This window comes from Cryptotermes secundus, unplaced genomic scaffold, assembly GCF_002891405.2.
Source record: "Cryptotermes secundus unplaced genomic scaffold, Csec_1.0 scaffold131, whole genome shotgun sequence".
Classification (NCBI taxonomy): Eukaryota; Metazoa; Arthropoda; class Insecta; order Blattodea; family Kalotermitidae; genus Cryptotermes; species Cryptotermes secundus.
The window spans coordinates 753,282-773,962 of NW_019742552.1; the positions used below are offsets into that span (position 1 = coordinate 753,282).

A 20,681-nucleotide genomic window follows, 5' to 3' on the forward strand; every position below is an offset into this window, starting at 1 on the left:
CACAGGAACACCTTTGCCTCTCTATACATTATATTTTGTCGTCGCAATGTAATATAATCCATTTATATTAATCGGCTGATGCACAATAGCGAATAGCTTATCTAAGGGTGTCATAATGCTACGTCAAACTTGGACACTTTGGTCACTTGAAGCTGTTAGGAATAAGGTTTTTGTACATTGCGTTACTAATTATGTGACCAACTTCACGCGTTAGATGTAAAATCCGAGGTAGGAGGAAAAAAATCATAATTTCCAGTGGCGAATTTAGTATACCTGACACACCTAACAGATTCTGCATTCAGAATGAAAACTTGGGCAGGTCGCGAATGGCAATGAATGAGATAAAAAGCCAAAAAAATTCCTATCTGCTTTGAATAGGGCACTATCCTTCTTACTTTGCGAAAGTTGAGGAACGTAGGGCCACATGAGGACGCTAAGTATGAAATATGATATATGGCTCACATAAAATACGTACCAAAGTTATTTTTTAACATTTTTAGCATTAAATCTTATCGCCTTATCTTGACAGCTCGAATGAAGGAGCCCACATTCCACTAAAGATGACGTGCTTCATACATGTAAGTCTCCTTATAATTGGCCTGTTGTTTGGATGATTAGACGTTCCAGTTGACTCCGTGGCTATATAGCATGAATGCAGTTCGTACATGTGTTCAATTGTTTGATTTATTTAAAAAGGCTTCATCGAGTTCTTAACTTATAGACTGTTAGACTTGATTATATTGGTGGTATTACTGAAGAAGTGTTAAGAATAAAATAAGGTGCTGTTCCAAGGTTTACTTGGAGGAATCCAGCAATATCACGAGAAACTTCAGTGTGGTTTTCCGATATTCTGAACCAGGCTTCAAGAATACGAAGTAAGAACATAAAATATTGCATTTCGTCAAGTGAAGTTTGTGTTCTTATTAAATATTAAAGGAGTCAGTGGTTTAAATAATATGTACTTTCTGTTCAACATAGAAACAAGCAGTCTGTGAGCGAAGTATGCTGTATTTTTCCTTCTTAACAATATAGTTAACTGTGCAGAACACAACAGGAAGATGATTCTGAAGTAGTTTATATGTGGGACGAATTCGATCGTGATCTGTTTAAAGTAACAGTAGAGAATTTTCTTGGAGAGGGCCAAAGAAATCAAAAAAGGCGCTGGGATATCCGATATTCCAAAGACGGATTCCTAAAGACTCAAACGCGATGCTCGGTAACATTTTTCCTGTTATGTTCTCGTACAGGTTAAGAGTCACAGAATTATGGAAGTTCGGAATGAAAGAGAAGATTCTTGGCATCTTCGTTGTCACTTGAATTTATTAACTAATATAAAATAAAAGAGATGCGTAATGTATAACTGAACTGAATGATTGTGTAATGTAATTTTATTCTGTGAAGGCAAAATGTAAATCTATACATGACCTTCAGTTTATCCTTCTGTACTTACAAATCACTTCTATTCTCAGACTTTTGGTTCGGTACAAAGTAATAATACACTTGGGAAAAATAATAAAATAAATTAGAAGCATAACGATTACTTGTAGGTGTATTATGTTTCTATGGAGAAGATTTTGCAAGATGAAGTAACAATGTGGAATAAACTACATGCGCATTGCAACTGTATACAAGTAAGCGTGGTTGTAAGGGGTTTTTTAATTGGCCTGATTTGAGGTCACTGCGCCGAGGTAATCTGATAGGCGATCGCCTACCAAGTTGCATTGCAAACCAGAAGATTACAATAACTATTTGTTGAAGATATCGATGTTGTAATTTCATACATCAAATTGTCTTTCCTATGACCCGTACTTAGGCTTATTTTTAAAATAACAGTTACGTAGAACTAAAATAGATCAAAATTAAATTTCATCCATAATTTTCAATGTAAGTATTAATATAAAATTTAATTTGAACCTAATGATTTGGCTTAGTTTACAACTTAAAACGTCCGGACAGAGAAGCAGGATCTCCTCATCCTGCAAGCTTTTATAAGAGGTCTGACAATAAAGTTCGCGAACTCGCCACCATATGCTTGCCCTCTTAGCAGTGGACAGAAAGCTCAGTATGGGTTGATGACTTTGGCAATCAGCGTTTCACAGCTGTGTTGTTGTTGATCTATGTCAGTCTTTTTCTTATTGGTGTCTATTATTGTCTGAGTGTGTTTTGATGTGCCGTCGCGAGAATGTCTCTTTAAAATTGGCAAGAGTGGAAGCGAAATCAGAGAGATGTTAGTTTATTATTTGGAAGTACTGAAAAGGCTGCGTTAGCTAGTAAACAATAACTGTGCTGGAACACCCTCCCTATTCACCGGATCTAGCATCCAATGACTTTTTTCTGATCCCGAAGATAAAGAAAATACGGAAAGGAGGGCATTTTGATGACACTGATGACATCAGAAGTAATCTGACGACAGCTCTGAAGGCCATTACAAAAAACCAATTCCAGAATCGTTTTGAAGGATGACTAGGCGCTGGCACCGGTGCATAGCTTCCAAAGGGGAGTACTTTGAATGCGACCACAGTGATATTCAGCGATGAGGTATGTGGCACTTCTACCGCGATGAGTTCGCGAACTTTGTTGTAAAACACGTACATTTAAGAAAATAGTTATCGTGTAAGTTATAATAAATCGCATTTAAAACTCGCTTTCCAGTGTTAATTGCATGGATTCTCTTATGACATTGAGAACTGATAATTATAGTGTAGAAATATTGACGTGTTTGAACACATTAAGATCTCCAGAGAGAACTCCAGATCAACTTGTAGGCCTATTCTTTTATCTTTTTGCCAAACAGTTATAAGAACACAAGGTTATTGTTAAACATTATAATAAGAGCAGAATTGACTTCACTTAATAATAGTTTTATGTAATTAAGTGTGTCACACAACATGCTTTTCCTCCAAAACGTCGGTAAACTCTTACAAGACTGCACAATGTCACAGTCTGAACAATCAGTGCTATGAAAATCTCAAAATTAACATAAGTTCAATAATAGAAACATACTTGCGGAAAGACATCTCTTAGTACTTCGTGACGTTAATACTTTATGTATTTAATGAAAAAGGTTGCTGAAGTCGGGAATTGACTTGAAGCATCTTATCTTGTGTGCATGCCGCTGTAAGGAAATATACAGAATACGGGTACATGGTGCATTCTTTTCCCACTGACTTCTGCAGTCTGTATGGGTAGCTAAGATGATTAAGCTGTGTATAAAAGGAGTCATTCTTCTCAAAATGTTATACCATTTTTCTTCCCCAGATAATGACATTTGTAGGATTGGAAAAAATTAAAATTTGTTTAATATATTTTCGATAAGGCGCATATACTTAGAAACACAAGAAATATTATCTTTCTACTAAATGAACTAGCCCTAGGGCTGAATGATTGTGCCATCGTTGTTTCAACCAGTTAATATCAGGGTCAATGATTATTCCAAACAAAAAAAATTAAATTATTTCTTTTTAAATGAGAAGTCTTTTCCACCGTCTAATGCCGTGTTAGCAGAGAACTTTTTCACATAGACTAAACTGCTGCTTAAATGTACTACACTTTAAGTGTGGCAAATGAGAAAAGACAATAATATAAATGTGCTGTAAAATTACTCACTTAATGTCACTTCAAATACCCCGGATGAATCCTACTACAAGATTTACATATCTATTTTTTCTCATGTTATTCTACCATCCATGTGGTCTCTGCTTCTTTCATGACTACTCAGTACATTTCATTCGTTATATCTACAAACCAATACATATAACTAACACCTATATCTAGATCCTACAACATGCAAAACACGAGTTTCGAATAATAACACGTTTGCTAATTTCTTCTACAAATAAAAAGTTTGCTTTCTGCATTTCTGATCTGATATTTGGGCGATAACACAAATTCAGGAGCGGATAAACTAGTTATAAGCAACATAAACACGTATTTTACCGGTTCTTTCTCACCAACAATATTCGTTCTAAAATCGATGGGATAAATTCGGGTCGGCCCATGAGAAAATTTCGACTGACCACTCCATATAAATTCTTCACCGTCATCAGATTATTATTGCAGCCCTGTCCGAGAAATATCTTTTTGTATTCACGTGTGATATAAACCCTTTCGCGATGCCGTATATGCCCTGCAACTGAGCCAGACTCCTTAGACTAAGCAACAATCTAATGCAATTTAGACAAGTGATGTAGCCTTAAATGAGAGCCAGTGCAGGTAAACCTAGAAATAGTGCCTTAAGCTGGAATGTGACCGCATACATCCACTTAATTACCAATCCATTATTCACTTCCACCAATCTTCGACGCTGTATAGTCTGACCTGCTGAGAGCGCTACTAAATAGACTACAAGCAAAACGAGACCCCTGCATATATAATATTACACAGAGAAGCGTGGACACGCATCTATCCTCCGACAGGATTTCATTGTCCTGATGGTGACATCGGGTTAGCTAGCTTAATTTTACTGAGGAGAGCTTTGTGCAGGGTGTATCAGTTAGTGGGATGCAACCCACTGGTGGAACTTGATGTGGACAGAATGGAAAGTGAGGTCTCGAAAGTAATAGCGGCCATTAATTAAGAATTGTCTTAATATTGAACAATCTACAATAAAAAAGTACATTTCTTTGAAGTAATATTGTATATCAGATCCATATTGTGTGCGAACTACTTATTATGCATTCCGTCAAAACAATTCCTGTATAATTGAAGAAATGTGTACTTTTCTACTTTAAACATTGTCCAACGTAAAGAAAAATGACAGAAAATTAAGAGTGTTGAGGTAAAATAATTTACTTGATGATGGCCATAAATGGCCGAAACATGTTTGTGAAGTAAAATCAATTTATTCAATTTATACAGGAATTTTATTGCCAGAATCTATAATTAGCACTTCTTACAAGTGGGAAAGTTCCTTTTATTTTTTGACCATGTGGAACAAAAAATATAATAATATCGAGAAGTACTGATTTACTGGACCCATAAATCTTTATTTTGTAACAACAGATATGTTGCGTAAAATCCATGTTTCTTATTACGTGACTGTCAGAGGCTCAAACGGTGATGTTCTATACTACTTCCTGCTTCTAATAATGCTGAAGGAAAAATCATAAGTAATTACTCAAAGTTGTTTACAGGTATGATTATTATTTGCAAAAGTAGATCTACCCTGCCGGTCAAGGTAGCCGAGCAGTCTAAGGCATGCACTGTCTTCGCTCGCTCGCAAGCCGGGATCGTGGGTTCGAATCCCACTCAGGGCATGGATGTTTGTGTGCGTTTTTCTGTGTTTGTTTACAGGTAGAGGCCTTGCGACGAGCTGACCACTCGCCCAAGGAGTCCTACCGAATGTGTAAGATCTAGTAAACCGAAGTGAATGGAGAGTTCATGGAGGTAGGCCTAGGCCCACTGGGGCTGTAGCGCCAAGAAAAAAAAAAGATCTACCCTAGAATCTGCTGATGATCATACCTTAGCAATCTGTACAAGGAAGGATATCCAGTGACCAATTTGTAACTAACATTATATAATTCACGAATGCGGTATGAGAATTCCCATATCACAGCCAAAAATACAGGCAGATAGAAGAAATGGCCCTCTACTAGAATAAATTTCTTTATGTAATAAGATAATTAGTGAAAAGTTAGCTGAATTCAATCTAGAACCAATGAAACCAACGTAGCGCAGATATGCCTATATTTGGTTCTTCGAATTTCAGTTAGTCTGCAAGAGGACTTCAGAACCGTTGGAATGAAAAATTATGACGACACAAGAATCAACAAGCCAAAAGCGAATCTATAACGACAAGATTAAAGCGAAACATAAGGATGACAAGTGTAAAATCGTGCACTCTAATTGTGAATATATTTTCGTGAAACGCGTCCCTTATTGACAGGCCCACTGGCTTTCACTTAGCTCACAGTAGTATATTCTACAAGCTTGCAAGCGGTGCAGCGGTACAGTGTTTGCAGCCCTAAATAACTGTATAACTGTCAACAGATCCAATCAGCGCAAAGATATTCCACTACGCAGGTAGAAAATTATATTATTTTTGCATTTCATTTGTCAACAAATCGAAAAATATATAAGATAAATCGTATATCTGAATGAAATCTACATTAAATCCTGTGTTAATCACTGGTTCAATTGGTTTGGAAACTTGGTGTAGTTCCATTGCAGCTCCAAGAACCATAAGTGCGGACCCACAACACAAAATTTCGTCTAATCAAGTTGAATTATTTTTTATATGTAAGATATGAGAAAGGATAAACGGACAGGCTCACACGATACTCTCTCCCTCCTTAAGGATTCATTTTATTCGAACTGAGGAAACTTCGTGGTTTCTTGGGAGGTTTGATTTGGATATAAGTTTGAACTTCTTTTTATTGCTATTAGGTTGGGACTAAGTCCCTTGTACTGCGGCCATTTCTGGCCTATTGTATCAGCCCCAGATGATAGGTGAGGGTGATTGTGGAACAATTGGTGGAATGAAGATTGGCTGGGGAAACCGAAGTACTCGGAGGAAACCTGCCCCAACACCACTTTGTCTACCACAAATCCCATTTGGCCAGACCCGGGATCGAACTCGGGCCGGCGCGGTGGGAAGCCAGCGACTAACCGCTTGAGCTACAGAGTTACAAAGACATCGCCTTTCGGCGTCCAGCCCTTGTCGGTTCTTTCAACTGCCTAGAAAGCCTTTTTTATTCCTCGTTAAAGGAGGGTCGAGAGCGGATTGTCTCATGTTCTGAGATATGCATGCTATCGAGAGAAAAAAGGCAAGAGCAGATATTGATCATAGCGATTTGCCGCATGGATATCTAGCAAACTTTCTGATAACCACTTTATTGGTACAATCATAATCTGGAACGCGTAAGGTCAGTTTAACTTTGTGTAAGCCTAGCTGATAGTGTCAGTCAAATTTATTGAATGAGAGTTACGTGCCAATATCGTATTTAATCGTCATTTTATTACAATTGGTGACAATAGAACGTAATTTTTTAAAATTCTGTAAATTTTATGTCATAAGATCCAATTCTACACTATTAACACTAGGGCAATAATCCTTCTAAATGAATATATATTTGTATAAAGTATTTTTTTTTGCTAGTGGGGTGGGACTAAGTCCCTTGTATTGCGGCCACTTCTGGCCTATTGTACCAGCGCCAGATGATAGGTGAGGGTGATTGTGTAGCAATTGGTGGAATGAAGATTTGGCAGGGGAACCGAAGTACTCGGAGAAAACCTGCCCCAGCGCCACTTTGTCCACCACAAATCCCGCTTGACCAGACCCGGGATCGAACCCGGGCCGCCGTGTTAAGAAGCCAGCGACTAACCGCTTGAGCTATGGCGCGGCCCTATGTATAAAGTAATAAACCGTCGGATGAAAGCTCTGAAATTACGCAATTTCTGGTGAGATTAACAACGAATTATCGAGCGTTAACACATTGCATGGAATTCTGTGATACGTCACAAATGATCGAGTAGTACTCGTATTTGGTTCAATATATCATGTACGAGTATATTCTGTGAGTGCTGATAATATTTTAATTTGGATGTGTGAATTGTAGTGTGCTATATAAAGGGAGCGTTTACGTTTGAATATTTGTACATGTTCTTCCGAGGACCTTAAATGTCTGCCTCGACGTATTTTTTGATAACACGTAGAACTGCAAAAGAATAAGAGCAAACGCGTGGAAGTTAATATGGAAGCTTATGTTACAAATCATGAGCATTCCAGTTGACATCGCAATGAATGTTACGCTAGTGAAACTGAAATAAACTTTCGAAATTCATCAGAACTGTTAATACAGTTCTTAGCAAGAAGTTTGGAAACACACGAAATTGATTATCGGATATCATAAAACGCCTATGTATAACACAGTCCGTCAATCATGCAACAATTGTTCCTTTTGCTACCATTTATACATTAACACAACATGATTCGGCCTTAAATGGCCATCTTTAGGTGTCTTAATATATCAAAACAGTTACACTGCATTAATATGCAGTAAAATCACACGCTGTAGTCCACTTAATAAAATAAAATAAAATAAAATAAAATAAAATGAAATAAAATCTATTACAATTTTGTATTGTTTTTTTTGTTGTTATTTTGGTGAAATTCTATTCCACCTCACAAGGGGTGTCGTCTATTTGTTTAGAACTATATATTTCTTCCTCTGCTGGGGGGAACAGCTCCATATCGATGTTAAAACAAATATATTACATATATGACTTTACCGGGAAAATTATTTCTTCTTCTTTTCATTCTAGAAAATTTGTAATTGGATAAGGTTCAGTTTGTCCATCAAGACGGTTAAGAATTTCTTTACTGATACGGCCTCCATCATTATTTTGGTCAGACAATTGTTTCCTTAACACTGTGCTTAAAATCAATTATAGAAGAATTTGCTGCAGAATGGGCACTGGATAACCGTAGTTGGTTGAGGCACTATCCTACAAGCCGGAAGTTCTCGGGTTCAAGTCCCGATGTGGTGGATTTTTCAATTTATCTAATCCTTCCAGCCGCACTATGGCCCTCGGGTCGATTCAACCTCTAACAGAAATGGATACCAATAATCTTCCTGGGGGGTAAAGAGCTGCCAGCGCTTAAGGCTGACAACCTTACCCCCATCTGTGAGTTTCGAGGTCTCACAACCCTATGGGCTTTCACGGCCTGTTACAGGGATAACTTTAACTTCAACTTTTACCTTACCTTTCTGCAGACAGTTCCTTTACTTATTAAGACAATGTCCATAATGCGGTCTAATACAAATACAATAAGGAAAAATCAGAATATGCGGAACATATCGTGGACACACAACTTGAACGGAAAATTGGAAGAGTCGATGGACAATTGAAGATTATGTCTGAAGAAAGAGACTTGGATACCTGCGAACAATTTCACATATATACATTTAGAAATTAGTAAGGTATGGGTATCAACACGGAAAGTTTCATGGTGTACGTAGATCGTCCAGAAATTAGAGACGGATCAGTGATTAAAAAATAAACTAATAAATTAAAAAAATATATTCATCATTACTACAGACCTTAAATCACTTTTCTACATAATCCGTCTGAAGATTCAGGCACATGTATCGTGTAACGAGTTTCTCTATTCCTGCATCGTAGGTTCTGCCGTCGGTCCAATGAGCCAGTCTTTAACCGTTTCCTTCACTTCTTCTTCTCTGCCCACGCACTGCTATGAACAAACGGTTTTTACTTTATTTTACTTTACAAATCATACGCGGGACAGTAGTGTAAAGTCTACGATCTGAGAGTCACTGGAAAATGACCGATGAAACCAAATGTGCCTTATAATGAATTTATAAATAAATTGTTGTGGTAAGTGGAGAGGGTCAATTATAGGAAATAGCCTTGAGTGCATGAAAAAAGCTTCTATACTTCACAGTTTCGTCTAAGTAATTACATTCTGAGCTGTGTTAATAGTTGTTTTGTGAGGAATTAGGTAACGAGTAACAAACATGATTCCTTTATTAACATTCTCAATCTCCGTCTACTTCAAAGCATCATTGTCTAGTGTTGTTCAAAATTAAATATGTCAATGATTTTTCTTTTGAAATAGAGCACAGAATACAGATATTTATTGTGGTTTGTAACTTCCTTTGTCAAATATGTATGTCAGTAAGTTATAAACCCAAACACTACGAGATATGAGGCGAACTGGCCCTGCAGGGTGTAATCTTTGAGTCATGACAATGACGGGTGGGTGCTCGATTTCATAAGTTGTGGTCACTCTGTTCATGCTTAATGTAATGAACATTATTAATATATTTAGACTTTTCGCTTATGTTTCAATGTCTCATTTCACCTTTCTCGCTAGTCTACCATGGCAGAAAATTGCCCTTGAGAGACAAATAGATGCTCGTTTTGTCGACAAGTTCCACAAACACTTTGGAACACGAGAGTTCATTATCAGATCAGTCTGAACCGGAACACAAACTGCTATGAGATTTTTCGTGGTTTGCCTCAGTCTCTTCAGGCGAATACCAGACAGTTCTGTGAAATATTCATTATCTCTCCGTTGCCAATATTTTAATTTTATCGAACACGACCATCATCTCATTAAAAATGACTAAATTGATTTAACGTCATTAAATAATCTACAATCCTTCCATCATTCAACACCTACATGCCTATGCTTGTCTTAATTTCTAGCTTACTTTCTTTATTTTGAATCAAATAGAATTATGCTTATGAGATGTCTGTGTGTCTGTACGTGTATCCTCCCTATCGTTGCTAGGCAAAGGCTCGGTAAACGCGTTCACACGGGAACTAATACACAACATCCTTGTCTATCAAGTATTCAGTGTGAAGTGAAAAGAAAATAGGCGATCATTTCTTCGTAGAAGTTCTCGCTACATTTGTAGTGACTTGCAAGTATGAGGAACAATTCAGCCCAAGGTGCAAACACAATTAAGATAAGCTTAGTCACGAACGTCACCAAGGACTGTAGCTCAGAGAGTTCGTCTGGAACCCAGAAATGGTTGTGTCGGCATTGTCAAGAAAGCAGATCATCTGTGATTCCATTGTGTACTGTTAAGGGACTTCGAGTTCAGAAGGGTGAAAGCTGAGAATGTTGTCGTGCCATCTTCTGCTTAGTGCTACTTTGAAGTGTCGGACAAATGTTATGCGGTTAGGCTTCATGCAGCCTTAAAGAGCAGGCTATCAGGTCTGTATCTATTCATAATTCCAAGACCAACACAAACGACAATTATTTATAACTGATATTATACAGACAAATTCAAAATATGATCTTCTAGGTTATGATACCGTGTAGTTCTGTAGATCTTAAAAAATATTTCGTAGAAGCGTGTTTCTTTCATCTTCAGGGTAAAAGTCTACACCTTGTTATTTGAAATGTTGAAAACTTCTACGAAACTAAATATTATCGACGTCAAACCCTCAAATCCAAAATATAGATGAACATTTTCACTACAAAATTTGAGTAATATAGCTATTTATAATTTTACTTACCATCTTGAGAATGGGGCATAGCTATTAGAAAGAAAACAAAGGTGAGATATGCAAATAGGTTTTGCAAATATTCAAAACTTTTGAAATGGACCCAGTATCACTTTACATTTCCATCCTTCCGGCCGCACTATGGCCCTGGGATTCACTCAGCCTCTAACAGAAATGAGTACCAGGAATTAATTAAATAATTTTCCTGGGGAGTAAAGCGCGGCCGGCGCGTAAGGCTGACAACCTTACGCCATCTTTGAGCCGATTGTCTAGATAATGTGGGACCCTCAACGTCTCACAACCCTGTGGGCCTTCACGGCCTGTTACGGGGATAGCTTTACTTAATTTACTTTATAGAAACCGCCTTTGAATCAGATCCTAAAATCCCTAGTACTTTTTTATTATCATTATAATTTACCTATTACTGTTATCTAATAGTTAAATTATATTATGCACGAATTATATGAAATACTGAAAAATACACTGATTCTATTTACACTTCACAAATAGTCTGCATTTGAAAATATAGTACATTATGTTAAGCGGTGGAATTGATATTACATCAATTTAAAATTCAATATCAAATTTATACAAAGATGTTAGGTTATTCGACAACCTTGTTTCAATTGCAGAGGTTATGTGGTGCAAAATAATATGGAACGATTGTGAATAGTGAGTATAAAGACTTGAAACGAGGCGGTAGAGGCCTATTTAAGATTACATATATTCCCATTATCCGCCTGGACGGACTGAGGAAATCCATAAGAACCTCAGGCAGAATATCCGCTGAATCTACGGACTATCGAATCGGATATATTACGAATAGATATCTACATTGTTACTGTTACGGCAATATGTTCGGTTTGGACTTAGTTTTCGTGACATACCAGATGAGTAAATATCTCAAAAAAAAGTGCATAGACCAATGCATTGGTTAATAAAGGAACCTTCTGATAAAATTCAATTATGTTGCATTTTGTTTCCTTACATATGATCTTAAATATTGTATCGGCTAAGAATATATTCGTACAATCTTACCGCCATCTTTGAGCCGATTGTCTAGATAATGTGGGAACCTCAACGTCTCTCAACCCTATGGGCCTGTTACAGGGAGAGCTTTACTTTTACTTACTTTACTTTACACTGTATTCTATAAGTATGATCTCTGATATAAGCTGAAAATATCATTCTCTCGGGTAAGAATTTCTTCATCTGCTGTTCACTCAGATATTTCAGAAGGCTGGGATAAAGCTGATCTCATAATATTATGGTATAAGAATGAAAGTGAAGAAAGAAGAAAAATCAGAATGCTTGACTGACTTAGATAAGAGTGTCCTTCATGCAACAGTGTCGTTGGGGACAGTCTCCTAACAGTGCAAACTGTTTCGAGCGAACATGTATTCGAAGCACTAGTCATAACGTTCCGAACTCTGGCTGAAGTACATCTTAGCTGTCTGGGAATTGAAGGGAATATGGAAACTGAGGATATGATGAGGAAATACACTTCGTAACAACGACAAACTTTAAACTACTGCGTCCTCAGAAGCTTTCGTTTTCACCTTCTATTATTATCCGTAAGTGCATACAACAGCCGAATTCCTTCTGTCAGTCTGCCCCGTTTCCGTCTATTACTCCAACATTTTCCCACTGTGTAAGGACAGCTCTACATCGCGAAAGTACATTGAAGGGCGCTGGGTTCTTTTCCTGATCCATACAGGTCTTCTCTTTCACTAATTTTAGCGGGAGAGACGGCGCTGATAAATTTTCAACGAACTCGAGGAAGGCTAATCCATCAGCTTGTTACACTCTTTGGGGGGAAATATGCAAGCACTTAAATCACCTTCCTGTATCTGTTTTAAGAAAGGAAGTCAAAATATGTTCTTATTGCAGTTAAATTCTTCTACCTCATCGATTCGGAAAATCTCTAATACAGGACTCGTTTAGCTTCATTGTGCCTTATTTATGTACAAGAAAACGACCAAGGAGTTTGTTACGCTCTAGAACGGCTAGAGCCTGAGGACTGTGGGACGTCCTACATCCCCAAAGCAACATATGCTGCAACTATTAGCTTTTATTATATAACCCATAGTAACAACCAATTGTGAAGTCCTCTTTGTAGTGTGGATAATGAAAGATGTTAAAACATTACATTTGTGTCTTTGTCTACTTGTCTGTCTGAATTGAATTGTGGGTGTGTCCTATGCGTACTGAAACAAAATAAACTTCATGTCTAGCAGTTTATCAGTACCGGAAATGTGACGTTATGAAAACAATGATGTTATTTTATTTTCGAAAAACATTCAAGACTTGTCATCATCACCACCACCATCACACTAAAAATATGAAGCTGCATTTCCCCCAAAACTTACCTTCATAAGTTTTGTGTGCTTTAGATATTTTTTTCAAAGGCCTATAAGTTTACAGCATGTAAAGCCCATGTGCTGAAGGGCAATGATATTATCCCCACCTCATAAGTTTTCACCGCCGCCACGTTAGTGTTTTTGGAGGAAACATGTTAAATTGAATAACATATATACAAACTTTCCTGAAAATCGGTCAAGATGTGTACAGTACTGATGCCCAGTAATATATAATAGCCGAAGACGAATATGAAAGTATTTAATTAAATTAGGAGACTGAAGCAGTAACTGAACCCACGGTTAACCAAACGCAAAATGGACTCTGGACTGCGAGTCTCTGTGTTGAGGTATAAAGGTAAAGTTGTCCCGGTACTTAATAATTAAGCACTACGCCATGAAGGCGTATGGGGGAGTGGATATATAGTTCCACATTTTCTTGACCTCTGCACTAGTTGGAGGTGAGCGGTCAGATTCACGCCCCACTCACTTTACCCCCCTCCGGAAAATGCCCCCGGTACCCATTGGATAGGAGGTTGGTTGGACCCCAGAGCTGTCTTGACGACGTGACGAAGAGAAACTTCTTGAACCTACCAGAACTCGAACTCCGAACCATAGGCCGTCCAGCCGGTAGCCAGTCGTTATGCCGATTGCGCTATCCCGGCTCCTGTGTTAAGGTATCCGTACTCTTCTACAGGCGCTGCGTAAGAGTGAATGTGGCGGTTGGTCCACCATGAGGAACGTTAATACACAGTGAAGCTTCGATTCGTGAAGGGGAACATGTCCTTGCGTGTCACAATGTGAACGAGTAGCTGCAAGGTGCAGAACACTCCTGCGAGTCACGTGTACACGTAGATCACCTTGCATCTCGATCCGGATTGATGCAGAAAACTGGCCTTCATTCTGAAACCCCTTTGTGTACGGCGTCCTTTCTCTTTGATCGATAGTTCATTTATACTCACAAACGTTTCTAGACGCTTTCGAAAATTTACGGAGTACCTGCGAATTTAGCTATTCAGCTCAGTCAGTCCGTTCGTCCGTCTGTAGGCACGGAACAACTCAAGAACCGCTGGGCAGATTTGAATGAGGTTTCATACCGCAGAATTCTACGAGATGTTTCGATTTTTATTTAGATCGGAATGAGCTGGCAAGAATTCACGTATATAGATTTCTGCCCGCATCTCACTAAAAATGTATTGCAGAATATTTATGCAAACACTTAAATAAAATGAAATAATGATTTATGAGGAATAAAGTTCCGTTGTATATCTTGTGCTTATCAATGGTTTTTGAAAAAAAAAAAGATATGTTATGAATACTTTTTCGAACTTGCATCTTTAGCAACGAACTATGGTTTTCTGACAAAATCGCAGTTAATGTAGAAGTGAAAAAGTTTTTATTGAGCTTAAAGTCCGCTAAAATCACTTCTTTCTTATTCTCTTAATGTGATGCTCTATTACGATATGACTTTGGATATGTAAATATAGTATATATACATGAGGATTATTCGGAAAGTAACCTCCGGTGAGCTGTTAACAAAACAAGCAATGAGAAAAAAGTTATTTTATGCGAAAAATACGTGCATACTTAAGCCACTTCTCGACGTATTCGCCGCCAGAATTGAGCCATTTTTTTTTTGTATCGGGGAATAAGTTTTTGTGTTTCTGTCTCAAAGAAGTCTTCCGCTTGTGAGCTGAGTCACGTCTTCACACCTTCCACCAACTCCTCATTATTGTTGAAGTGTTGTGATCCTAACCAGTTCTTCAGGTACGTAAATAGGTAGCAGTCGCTCAGAATGAGATAAGAGTTCTAAGGAAGGTGATCAAACAACTCCCAGTTGAAATGCTCCAGCAGTGCTCCAGTGCGAGCAGCTGTACTCGTACGCGGACGCGCATTGTCATGGAGGAGCGCTACACCGTAAGTCAGTATTCCTCGCCTTTGGTTCTGAATGGTCCTAGTGGATTATTCAGTGTTTCGCAGTACATTTCTGGCGCTATTGTGGTCCTTTGTTGCATGAATTCCAGCATCACACTCCTTTCCTGAAAAGATTGGCAGAGGAAAATTTACCAGGAAGTAATCACACGTGACGTCATGATAATCATGGAGCTGTCCTCCCAGTGAAAAGCCGACCCACCGATAGAAAGCACTCATGTCGCCATTTCTTTTCAGTGACGTGCAGACATATTTTTTTTCCTTGGCACTACAGCCCCAGTGGGCCTAGGCCTACCTCCATGAACTACGTTCACTTCGGGTTTTCTAGATCTTACATATACTGTAGGATTCCTTGGGCGAGTGATCAGCTCGTCACAAGACCTCTACCTATAGACAAACACAGAAAAACGCACACAAACATCCATGCCCTGAGTGGGATTCGAACCCACGATCACGGCTTCCGAGCGAACGAAGACAGTGCATGCCTTAGACCGCTCGGCTACCGTGACCGGCGTGCAGACACAATAACTACTCTGTAATTATACGCATTTCCGGACCCATGTCATAAACGTTTTTCTTCTCTCTATATGAGGGGTCAATTCCTGAAGGTTTGCCATTGGGTTGTGATACATCCTGTATAATATATAATTTTCGTTTAGTATGTAATTATTAACAGATAAATTGAAACTGATTGTTTGGTAATTCAGTAGACCTATATAATTTTTTCTCCTTCACTAATTCGAATATTATTATCTCGCAGTGAATTGTTTCCTGCGAATTAAATATTTGCTTATTGTATGGGAAGTGTTTATCATAGTCTTAATTATTTTATTTTAATTCCGTCAGCCGAAAATGCATGTTAAATATAGGCCTACATTGTATAGCCCACTTTTAATATTGTTAGCTACACAGCCCGTTTAGATTTCTCTTTACGAAGATTTTTTAGAAATAGCTGAGATATCTTGTGTTTGTAGTCTGAAGTTCTATGGTAATTTGTATTTCCGTTGTTGAAAAGACGGAGCTGGCCTGTTTTTATTTACTGAAGATTCTCCTGATTGCAGACAATATCAGAGCCGTAGCTCAAGTGGCAGTATTCCATGCTTACGTCGGTGTTGCGCACACTTCGAGTTTCGATGGTGACACGGACTGAGATTTTTCGTGACTTTACTCAGTCCATCAGTGTGCTGACGGGGTCGTATGTCCGTCAATGAACTGGGCGATTTTAAACATTTTATGAACAGTAAACTATTGCATTTATTTGATTTTATCTCATATGAATACAGTGAAAACATTAAAGCATTTGGGTTTTCTCAATTAACTTTCTGAGAATAGAATCACTTTCCCAAAAATAATATCCAACAAATTACCACAATTCCACTGTAGGCACTCGGTAAGTCTCTTCCTAAAGTCACTCATTACTGTTTGCAGAATCTCTACTGGAATTCGTTCAACTTCCTCCCGAATTCGATGATTCAATTCCTGAACTGCGTGGGGTGCTGGAGCTTTGAAAACTTGGGATTTCAGATACCCCCCAGAGAAGAAAATCACATGTGGAAAGATCAGGTGACCTGGCTGGCTTTATGATGTCCCCATATCTAGAGATATGAATTTTATAGAGGTAGAAGTGGAGACCTTCGTGCAAAATCCATGGGACGCTGGTTTCGGACAGCCCGAGTGTTGTAGCGTGTCGACGCGCAAACCGGCGTGGACTTCGTTCAATCGCTTCTCTCACTGCCGCTAGATTCTCGGGTGTACGTGCTGTTTTTTCGCTACCACCTTTCTTCTTTAGTGTAGAACCAGTAGCCTCAAAGTTTTGAACCCAGGTCTTGATGGCATTGGCAGATGAAACAGCACGATTGCGATGAATACCAAACTCTCTTCGAAATTCACACTGGGCGATCACGAAACTGTCACCGATTTTGTAAAATGCTTTCACAGCAAAAGCATATTGTGCTCCAGTCCAAGGCTCCATTGCAACTAAAACGCTTTGAAGTAGGCTGCTAGGCAGTAGTAGTAGCATCCTCCCCACTCCAACCGATCCAGGACAAAACACCGCTGCCAAATCGCTCGATTCATTGACGCACTCTGTATCTCATAAGGCATTTCCACTTCCTTCTACATTCTTTCCATTTCAGTGATCACTACTATTCAGCCCTTTTACTCTACTAGCAAAGTCGTTAAATAAAAGCATAAAATACGAATACAATAAAATTTTCGGAGGAACTTACTATCTCGTTATAAGGTTTGAGATTTTTATGGCGGTGACTATGAAGAACGCCGTCTTCTGGAATGCGGTGTTGTGTACATCTCGTGTGAACCGACGTTTCGGAGGAACGTACCGCCTCCATCTTCAAGGTAGAANTAACAATGAAAGTGAAGAAAGAAGAAAAATCAGAATGCTTGATTGACTTAGATAAGAGTGTCCTTCATGCAACAGTGTCGTTGGGGACAGTCTCCTAACAGTGCAAACTGTTTCGAGCGAACATGTATTCGAGCGAACATGTATTCGAAGCACTAGTCATAACGTTCCGAACTCTGGCTGAAGTACCTCTTAGCTGTCTGGGAATTGAAGGGAATATGGAAACTGAGGATATGATGAGGAAATACACTTCGTAACAACGACAAACTTTAAACTACTGCGTCCTCAGAAGTTTTCGTTTTCACTTTCTATTATTATCCGTAAGTGCATACAACAGCCGAATTCCTTCTGTCAGTCTGCCCCGTTTCCGTCTATTACTCCAACATTTTCCCACTGTGTAAGGACAGCTCTACATCGCGAACGTACATTGAAGGGCGCTGGGTTCTTTTCCTGATCCATACAGGTCTTCTCTTTCACTAATTTTAGCGGGAGAGACTGCGCTGATAAATTTTCAACGAACTCGAGGAAGGCTAATCCATCAGCTTGTTACGCTCTTTGGGGGGAAATATGCAAGCACTTAAATGACCTTCCTGTATCTGTTTTAAGAAAGGAAGTCAAAATATGTTCTTATTGCAGTTAACTTCTTCTACCTCATCGATTCGGAAAGTCTCTAATACAGGACTCGTTTAGCTTCATTGTGCCTTATCTAGGTACAAGAAAACGACAAAGGAGTTTGTTAAGCTCTAGAACGGCTAGAGACTGAGGACTGTGGGACGTCCTACATCCCCAAAGCGACATATGCTGTAATTATTAGCTTTTATTATATAACCTGTAGTAACAACCAATTGTGAAGGCCTCTTTGTAGTGTGGATAATGAAAGATGTTAACACATTACATTTGTGTCTTTGTCTACTTGTCTGTCTGAATTGAATTGTGGGTCTGTGCTATGCGTTCTGAAACAAAATAAACTACATCTCTAGCAGTTTATCAGTACCGGAAACGTGCCGTTATGAAAACAATGATGTTATTTTATTTTCGAAAAACATTCAAGACGTGTCATCATCACCACCACCATCACACTAAAAATATGAAGCTGCATTTCCCCCAAAACTTACCTTCATAAGTTTTGTGTGCTTTAGATATTTTTTTCAAAGGCCTATAAGTTTACAGCATGTAAAGCCCATGTGCTGAAGGGCAATGATATTATCCCCACCTCATAAGTTTTCACCGCCGCCACGTTAGTGTTTTTGGAGGAAACATGTTAAATTGAATAACATATATACAAACTTTCCTGAAAATCGGTCAAGATGTGTACAGTACTGATGCCCAGTAATATATAATAGCCGAAGACGAATATGAAAGTATTTAATTAAATTAGGAGACTGAAGCAGTAACTGAACCCACGGTTAACCAAACGCAAAATGGACTCTGGACTGCGAGTCTCTGTGTTGAGGTATAAAGGTAAAGTTGTCCCGGTACTTAATAATTAAGCACTACGCCATGAAGGCGTATGGGGGAGTGGATATATAGTTCCACATTTTCTTGACCTCTGCACTAGTTGGAGGTGAGCGGTCAGATTCACGCCCCACTCACTTTACCCCCCTCCGGAAAATGCCCCCGGTACCCATTGGATAGGAGGTTGGTTGGACCCCAGAGCTGTCTTGACGACGTGACGAAGAGAAACTTCTTGAACCTACCAGAACTCGAACTCCGAACCATAGGCCGTCCAGCCGGTAGCCAGTCGTTATGCCGATTGCGCTATCCCGGCTCCTGTGTTAAGGTATCCGTACTCTTCTACAGGCGCTGCGTAAGAGTGAATGTGGCGGTTGGTCCACCATGAGGAACATTAATACACAGTGAAGCTTCGATTCGTGAAGGGGAACATGTCCTTGCGTGTCACAATGTGAACGAGTAGCTGCAAGGTGCAGAACACTCCTGCGAGTCACGTGTACACGTAGATCACCTTGCATCTCGATCCGGATTGATGCAGAAAACTGGCCTTCATTCTGAAACCCCTTTGTGTACGGCGTCCTTTCTCTTTGATCGATAGTTCATTTATACTCACAAACGTTTCTAGACGCTTTCGAAAATTTACGGAGTACCTGCGAATTTAGCTATTCAGCTCAGTCAGTCCGTTCGTCCGTCTGTAGGCACGGAACAACTCAAGAACCGCTGGGCAGATTTGAATGAGGTTTCATACCGCAGAATTCTACGAGATGTTTCGATTTTTATTTAGATCGGAATGAGCTGGCAAGAATTCACGTATATAGATTTCTGCCCGCATCTCACTAAAAATGTATTGCAGAATATTTATGCAAACACTTAAATAAAATGAAATAATGATTTATGAGGAATAAAGTTCCGTTGTATATCTTGTGCTTATCAATGGTTTTTGAAAAAAAAAAAGATATGTTATGAATACTTTTTCGAACTTGCATCTTTAGCAACGAACTATGGTTTTCTGACAAAATCGCAGTTAATGTAGAAGTGAAAAAGTTTTTATTGAGCTTAAAGTCCGCTAAAATCACTTCTTTCTTATTCTCTTAATGTGATGCTCTATTACGATATGACTTTGGATATGTAAATATAGTATATATACATGAGGATTATTCGGAAAGTAACCTCCGGTGAGCTGTTAACAAAACAAGCAATGAGAAAAAAGTTATTTTATGCGAAAAATACGTGCATACTTAAGCCACTTCTCGACGTATTCGCCGCCAGAATTGAGCCATTTTTTTTTTGTATCGGGGAATAAGTTTTTGTGTTTCTGTCTCAAAGAAGTCTTCCGCTTGTGAGCTGAGTCACGTCTTCACACCTTCCACCAACTCCTCATTATTGTTGAAGTGTTGTGATCCTAACCAGTTCTTCAGGTACGTAAATAGGTAGCAGTCGCTCAGAATGAGATAAGAGTTCTAAGGAAGGTGATCAAACAACTCCCAGTTGAAATGCTCCAGCAGTGCTCCAGTGCGAGCAGCTGTACTCGTACGCGGACGCGCATTGTCATGGAGGAGCGCTACACCGTAAGTCAGTATTCCTCGCCTTTGGTTCTGAATGGT

At 38.9% G+C, this 20,681-nt stretch overlaps 1 protein-coding gene and 1 long non-coding RNA gene across 9 annotated transcripts in view; one reads left to right on the plus strand and one right to left on the minus strand.

Annotated features, from left to right (window-relative positions):
* The window catches only part of LOC111873279 (sodium-dependent nutrient amino acid transporter 1), a 105,046-nt gene that overhangs the window by 45,385 nt on the left and 38,980 nt on the right, over positions 1–20,681 (plus strand). Inside the window, exon 1 of one of the 8 annotated variants that reach the window (XM_023867860.2) lies at positions 10,455–10,684. The exons of 6 other annotated variants lie outside the window; for them this stretch is intronic. The gene's annotated coding sequence lies outside the window, so the exon portion shown is untranslated. Of the gene's footprint in view, positions 1–10,454; positions 10,685–20,318; positions 20,496–20,681 lie in introns of those variants that run through there. One more of the 8 variants, XM_023867863.2, reaches the window with a different exon arrangement.
* LOC111873280 lies at positions 8,658–14,099 on the minus strand. Its single transcript, XR_002844370.2, has 3 exons — positions 13,929–14,099; positions 9,042–9,193; positions 8,658–8,880 (listed from the first exon to the last, which is right to left on the minus strand). It is a non-coding gene; the product is annotated as an uncharacterized LOC111873280 (long non-coding RNA).